The sequence below is a fragment of the Indicator indicator genome, chromosome 1 (genome assembly GCF_027791375.1).
Source record: "Indicator indicator isolate 239-I01 chromosome 1, UM_Iind_1.1, whole genome shotgun sequence".
Lineage (NCBI taxonomy): Eukaryota > Metazoa > Chordata > Aves > Piciformes > Indicatoridae > Indicator > Indicator indicator.
This window is the reverse complement of record NC_072010.1, coordinates 122,143,899-122,150,469: the sequence shown is the minus strand read 5'-3', so window position 1 is coordinate 122,150,469 and position 6,571 is coordinate 122,143,899.

Below are 6,571 nucleotides of genomic sequence, written 5' to 3'. Positions count from 1 at the left end.
AATGCTGCCATTATACACCAACTCCCCTGCCTGATTAAGGGGCAACTTTAACAGGCCCTAAAGAGAAGCTAATCTAGCTCTACATGGCTGAGAGGAATGCTGCTCCAGCCCAAGAGCTCAAGGCAGAGAGACTGTAGGGGAGAAATGGCTGAATACACTGGAAATTGTTATACCCATTCCCGACAGCACTTACTGCTTCATCATGCCACCCGAAGTTCCAAAACCAGACAGTGAAACAAGACTAAGGGATAAATGAATGGAAAGTCTGTGTTGTTCTCTCACTATCAGACCAGCACTGTCACTGCGGAAAGTTGTCATTTGTCAGGAGATGAGAATAAGTCATGGAACAGGAAATGGTGAGCAATGAGGACATTCGATCTGTGTCTGACATTGCACTTTAGAAACCTCTTGGGTTTACCTTTGTTTGCTTTGTTTGATGACAGAGAGAGAACAAAACAATTCCTTATGTGAAAGCGTGACATACAGAGAAATGCTCTAGTGCAAGGTAGAATTTAGCTGTGCAAACACAACCCAGACCACAAACAGGAAAGCTTAATATGTGAGTTTGAAAGACAGCATTCATAATAAACCTGCACTATTCTTAGCAGTAAATGATACTTTACTTCCCCTTTGCTTGTTTCAAGGAAGTTCTGTATTTAAAAGTATCTTTACTTGTATCATATTATGCACATTAAAAAAAAAAAAAGACGACTTTGTAAGGCACACTTTCTTTATATGTGTGTGCTGTGCTAAATTTAGGGTATGTACTATATTCTATAGAAAACAGCATAGTACCATAGTTACTGTAATAGCCACAACTCTGCTTCCTTCCATTTTTAAAAAGTCTTGTCAGTTCTTTTACTGAGACTAGTTTTGGACTTCACCTCCCTTCATCTGGAATTCTTGTTCTTGTCCTACTCTTTGGCTGCATGATAATAGTAATTATCTCATCCCAGAAAGATCTGGCTGTATTCTCACTTTTGTATCTCTTCAGCATTCAGGAGTGGAAGTCTTGAAGGTACTGTGGAGTTAGAAGCAATTGTGTAATTGCCTATGACAATTCTATGATTCTATGGCAATCTTTTTAATATAAAATGACTGTTTAATCTTAAGAGATGAAAGCAGGTAAGACATAAAATTTCAAAAATTATTTCTATATCACAATGGAAGAAGAATGGGAAGAAACTGAGGGTTAAGACTTTTATGAAAACCAAATCATGAAACTTAACAAGAAGTTAAGAATTTTAGGTGGGTTTACTACTGATTTTCTGTTGAGTACTTTAATATTTATATAATGTGAGACATTCCCAAGAAGTGGGACCCAAATATTTTCCCATCTCACGTATTGGAGGCAGAATAGCAGGGATTTTGTTTTCAAAAATCCTACACAGTAAATCTATTACCCATACTGCTGGGCCTCTTTCTGTCTAGCAATTCCACCTTGGTCAAAGATACCTCTCTCAATGTAAATTTTATCAAACTATGTCCTTTAGAAAATGGATTAGTTACTGAGGAGAAAGTCTGTATAAATGCAACACTCCCCAAGAAGTTCTACCTAACGATTGGTCTGATTTTATACCTCTACTTTCAGCTGTGCTCAGTGACAGTTTGCACTCTTCCAACATGGTTGTGACATTTGTTCTCCTCTGTCCCCCAACTCCTTTTTCACTTTTTCCTTGCCCTTTTGAGCTTTTGGCTCTGAGCCTTCACAAATAAACTGTGCAATGTGTCTGGCATCAAGGAAGAAAGTACTACAAAATTACTAAGTTAAATATTGTCTCCTAGCCCTTATAAAGAAATTTTTCATCTACTGCTTTTCCCGGTTATTTCCCAACCACATGCTATTAAGTTAAACAAATATGGTCAAATAGTACATATTCAAACAATATGTGGCAAGCATTCATAAATTCATACAGAAAAACTCTCTGTTTTCTGAAGAAAGGCAGATGCAAAATAGGACTCTCTGATACCTAACCTACAATGGTATGTGCTTGGTTCCATTGTCCAGCCAAACTGCAGGGAGATTGTTGAGTTCCAAGCATCCACATAGCTTGTACCTGGCTGAAGCTTTCCTTCATTCCTTAAAGATTAATTTAACAATTGTCAGAGTTTCTCTTTTTTTCCACAAGTTTGTGAGCCACATTTCATGTCTCTTTTTGCCTATCCTGATTAGCTGCCTTTGATAAAGACCTGCCAAATCTACTTTTCTTTATTTAGCTGGCTTCTACATTTCAAACATCTTTCCCCTCACAGTAACTGTAATTTTGCTATACTTTCTTTCAATTCACCTGTCTCCTAATGAATCTGAGCGTCCACACAAGCTACTGAACACAGATATTTTGGGAGGTAGTGGCAACAGATCCCTTTCTTTCTGCTAAAAAAAATATCTGGTGCTTTCTCAGGCTTTACCTACACATATGCCTTTGACTTCTCCTGCTCTTTTCTTCGTATCATGCACACTTCCTGTTTCCAGACTTTCAAAGATCTGAAAGATACTCATGAGGAAATGTCACAGGTACCTGGAAGAGCTGGGCAGTTCCTCACAAATAAATTTCAGGGGGTTATGTGGACAATGGAGCTCACCTCTAACGTCATCATTGAGGAGGATCACAGTTTTCCATTTTGCCTGCTATGTACTTGGAAGAAATCAAGCCAATACCTTGGTTTATGAGAATAACAGAGAATGGTGAACCCTGGAAAGTACTTTGTCATTAGGCATCATGGCATTAGAATCAAGTGTCAAGACACTAAAGACAACATTAAACCCTAGATACATAATGGGACAGCCCTGGCAGCATTTGGATCAGGAGTTAAATCCAGTTTTGTGGCTCAGCCACACACACCCTGAACATACTTCAGATGCTGCAGCAACCTATGGCCACACTTCTGCATGAGCAGGTGCTTTCCCCCTTTCATTCTGTCTAATTACAACAGCAATTTGCTAAAGAATTTCCAGGTTACAACCAACTATGGGGAAAGGACAGGAAGAAGGACCCAGAACAGCTGCTGCTGCTTCACACAGCTGAAGTCAAGATGAGGCTTTCCTTTGCTTGGGTCATAGGAGACAGACAGAATAAGCCAATAATAGCATTAACAGTACTTGCACTGGGCTGTGTCAGGAAGGAAGATAATTTTACAGGAAAATTGGTCCCAATCACCTACAAGAAAATGCAAAAGACCACATGAAATCATCCCAAGTTGCTCTCTCAAGCAACCTAATGAACCTTGCCACTATTTTATGTTTGTGCAATGGAAATATCAAGTGGTATTATTTTAGTACAAACTTGGGGCCATTATTCTGAAGAATATTCTAGTCTAAGATAAAGAGTTTCTAAAATTTGTACCTTTCCCATAATTTATTTAGCAAAATATTTTTAAAGTTGCAGCTGAGTCATAAACTGCCCAGTCTTTTATTGTATTTAAACCTAAATGGTATCTGTATATTGAATTACAACATAAGTTTCCTTTTAGAAAATAAATCATTAGATAAGTGATTTATGTGTGTACAATTAAAAAAAAAAAAAAGGACATTCTGACAAATCATAACTGTAAACAGAATATAAAGGTATATAGAGAGCCACGAAAATGATCAGGTAGCTGGAACACCTCTCCTACAAGGACAGGCAAGGGAGCTGGGGTTGTTCAGCCTGGAGAAGAGAAGGCTCTGGGGAGACCTACCAGTGACCTTCCAGCAACTGAAAGGGGTCTACAAGAAGGGACTGTTTACAAAGGCCTGTAGTGATAGGACACGGGGCAATGGTGTGAAATTAGAGAAGAGTAGATTTAGATTGGATAGCAGGAACAAGGTCTTCACCATGAGGGTGGTGTAACACTGGAACACATTGCCAAGAGAGGTAGTTCAGACTCCATCCCTGAAGATATTCAAGGTGAGGCTCGACAAGGCTCTGAGTAACCTGATCTAGTGGAGGATGTCACTGCTCACTGCAGGGACATTGGACTAGATGACCTTTGGAGGTCCCTTCCAACCCAGACCATTCTATGATTCTATGTATTGCAATAGCAAATACAATACCATAACTTTAAATGTCCCTTTTGTTCTAAATGCATCTCAGTCTTCTCTGAATTGTTTTCATAGGGCTGAAGATGTTTTTCTAGTCCTGGGGGGGAAAAAAAAAAAAAGAACTTTTCTTCTGGAAAACTGAAATTGAGCTAAAAGTCTGTCAACACTGCCTATACAATTTCATATTTTCATCTTCAGTTTTGAATTGGTATCAGCAAAACTTAAATATTGCTTTGAAAACACCACACTCCCAGCATCCGAAAATTTTGCCATGCAATTTGGGCAGTCCTTTAACATGTCACTGTTCTCTTAGCAAACATTTTACTATGGTTGCAGACAAAGGGCAACTGAGACAATTTAGAGTAATTTTAAAATAATTTTACGTTCTTCCAGTATTGAAACCATCTCAGTGTAGGCTGGTGTTCAGGACAAGCTAAAATGCCTGGTGATTTTTGTAATGTATGAAAATTGCTCATACTCCAAGGTAATTTTTGCAACCAAATGACTCAGGAATAATCTCTTTTGTCTCTGCAGACGGCTGAAAGTGTATTTCACTTACAAAAATGATAATTCTCAAGAAATCAAATAGGTTTACAACTTTCCCACGTGGAAAAGGTACAAAAAAACTATCATTAAGTATATAAGGATCCATGGTCCCTAAATATAAATCTTCCTGTGACAAATGTAATACAACAAAAAAAGAAACATTAAAATTATTTGGGACATTCTTCTTTTCTTCTCTCTACACAGTTTTTGCTTTAACAGCGTAAAGTCTCTGCCGCCTCAGTGTAAGAGCATTACCCTACTAATGGTGTATTATGGGGGACATAATACAATTGTATCATTTTCAAAGCCTCTGTCCTCCTCTCAACTTTGATATTTGACCTATAGAGTTTATAAAAATCAATGCTTTAAACAAAATCTAATTATGTAGGTATTAAATTTTCTGTTTAGTTGAACCATTTTTTTTCCTGATACTAATTTTGTCCCTCACAGACACGAATGAATGGATAGGACTGAGGGCTTTATTGAAATACTTTTTAAATATCAAACTGGAATTAATTCTGTAGAGTAATTTTGACTATCAGTTCATGAACAGTGGAAAGGCTATCCCCTGTAAAATCTGTTTTGTTTAGAAGAGTTCATACAAAACTCTAATGGAGGGTACTAAAGACTCAGAAACTGAGGAAACTGTGAACTAGAAAAGGTACATTACATGTGATACTAGTATGGATGACTATTAACTACCTTATCTTTTTCTCTCTCCTTAAGCTTGATTGTAACCCCAATTGATTTGGCTAGATATGAAATTTATACTGATGACTGTTGTCAGGGCCTCAGCAAACTTTCAAAGAGCAGATGATGTATTTTGTCTGCCATTGATTCAAAGGATTTGAATTTCTATGTAATGCTGTTTAATTACTGTCAGACATATTAATGTCACTCTTGTTGTTTAAAACCTGATGGTCTTAGAGCCAGGTCTAAGTTAACATATGTGCAAAGCTTTAGCTCTTAATTATAGGTCAGGATCCATTAAAGAAGCTGAGACATGTCTGAACTATTGCAAACTGTGTCTCATCTTTCTGTTCCCTAAATGTCTCTGTGACTGTACTATTACCTCACACCATTTTTTCTGAATTAACCAGTCAGTTGTCTGTTAATATAAAATCTAAGGCAAAAAGTAGTGGTATACCTTGTAATAATCCACCAAAAATTGAAGTCACAGAGCATTGAATATGAAGGCAGCTGCAATGTAAACTTCAAAAAATACTGCATATAGAGAGCTTCACTTCCATTTTCACAGAATAAATGCTATTTTATGCTCCACACCATTTAGACCTCAATCTCTCTTCTAGCAAGTTAGTTTTGTGAATCGTTCCAAAGTCATTTATAACCAGGCCACTGCACCACTGACAACAGCACCTTTGAAATCACGTAGGGATTATTAATTCACTGTGAATTTCCTGAGCAGCTTTATCCTCTTTCCATAATGCATCCATTAAAAACCCTAGAGGCAAAAATGAAAGTAGGAGTCACAAATTGAAAAAAAAAATGAAGCTAAGAAACGTGTCCGTTTCACATGAATGTTCTAAAGTTGGGTAGCACAATTCTAGCCAGGAAAAAAAAAAAAACAAAAAACACCAAAAGGAAACCCAACCCACCTTTAACTTTTAAAGTGGAACTTCAGAGTTTTAGGTTTCCTAAAACGTATCTAGCTGGGGGGGGGGTGTAGGGGTGACAGATCCCAGCTTACCCAAAGGCCCCGACCTTTTGGAAACAAGACCTGCTGTTCCGTCTGGCCACGCTTGCAAACACAAGGAAGGCAAAAATCATTAACTTTTGGTATCAGTTTTAGCTATCCATCAAAGGGCGCAGTTGACAGAGGAATGTGACTTTCCCCACCACAAGAAAAACCTTCGTGTATCTATATAGTCAATCTGGTACAAAGGCTAGAACTGGGAATGCTTGGGGATCATTTCGGCCAGGCTGCAGTGAGGCAACCGCCGCCGAGCCCACGTTTCCAAAAATTAGGCAATCTCTTCTGTCCCG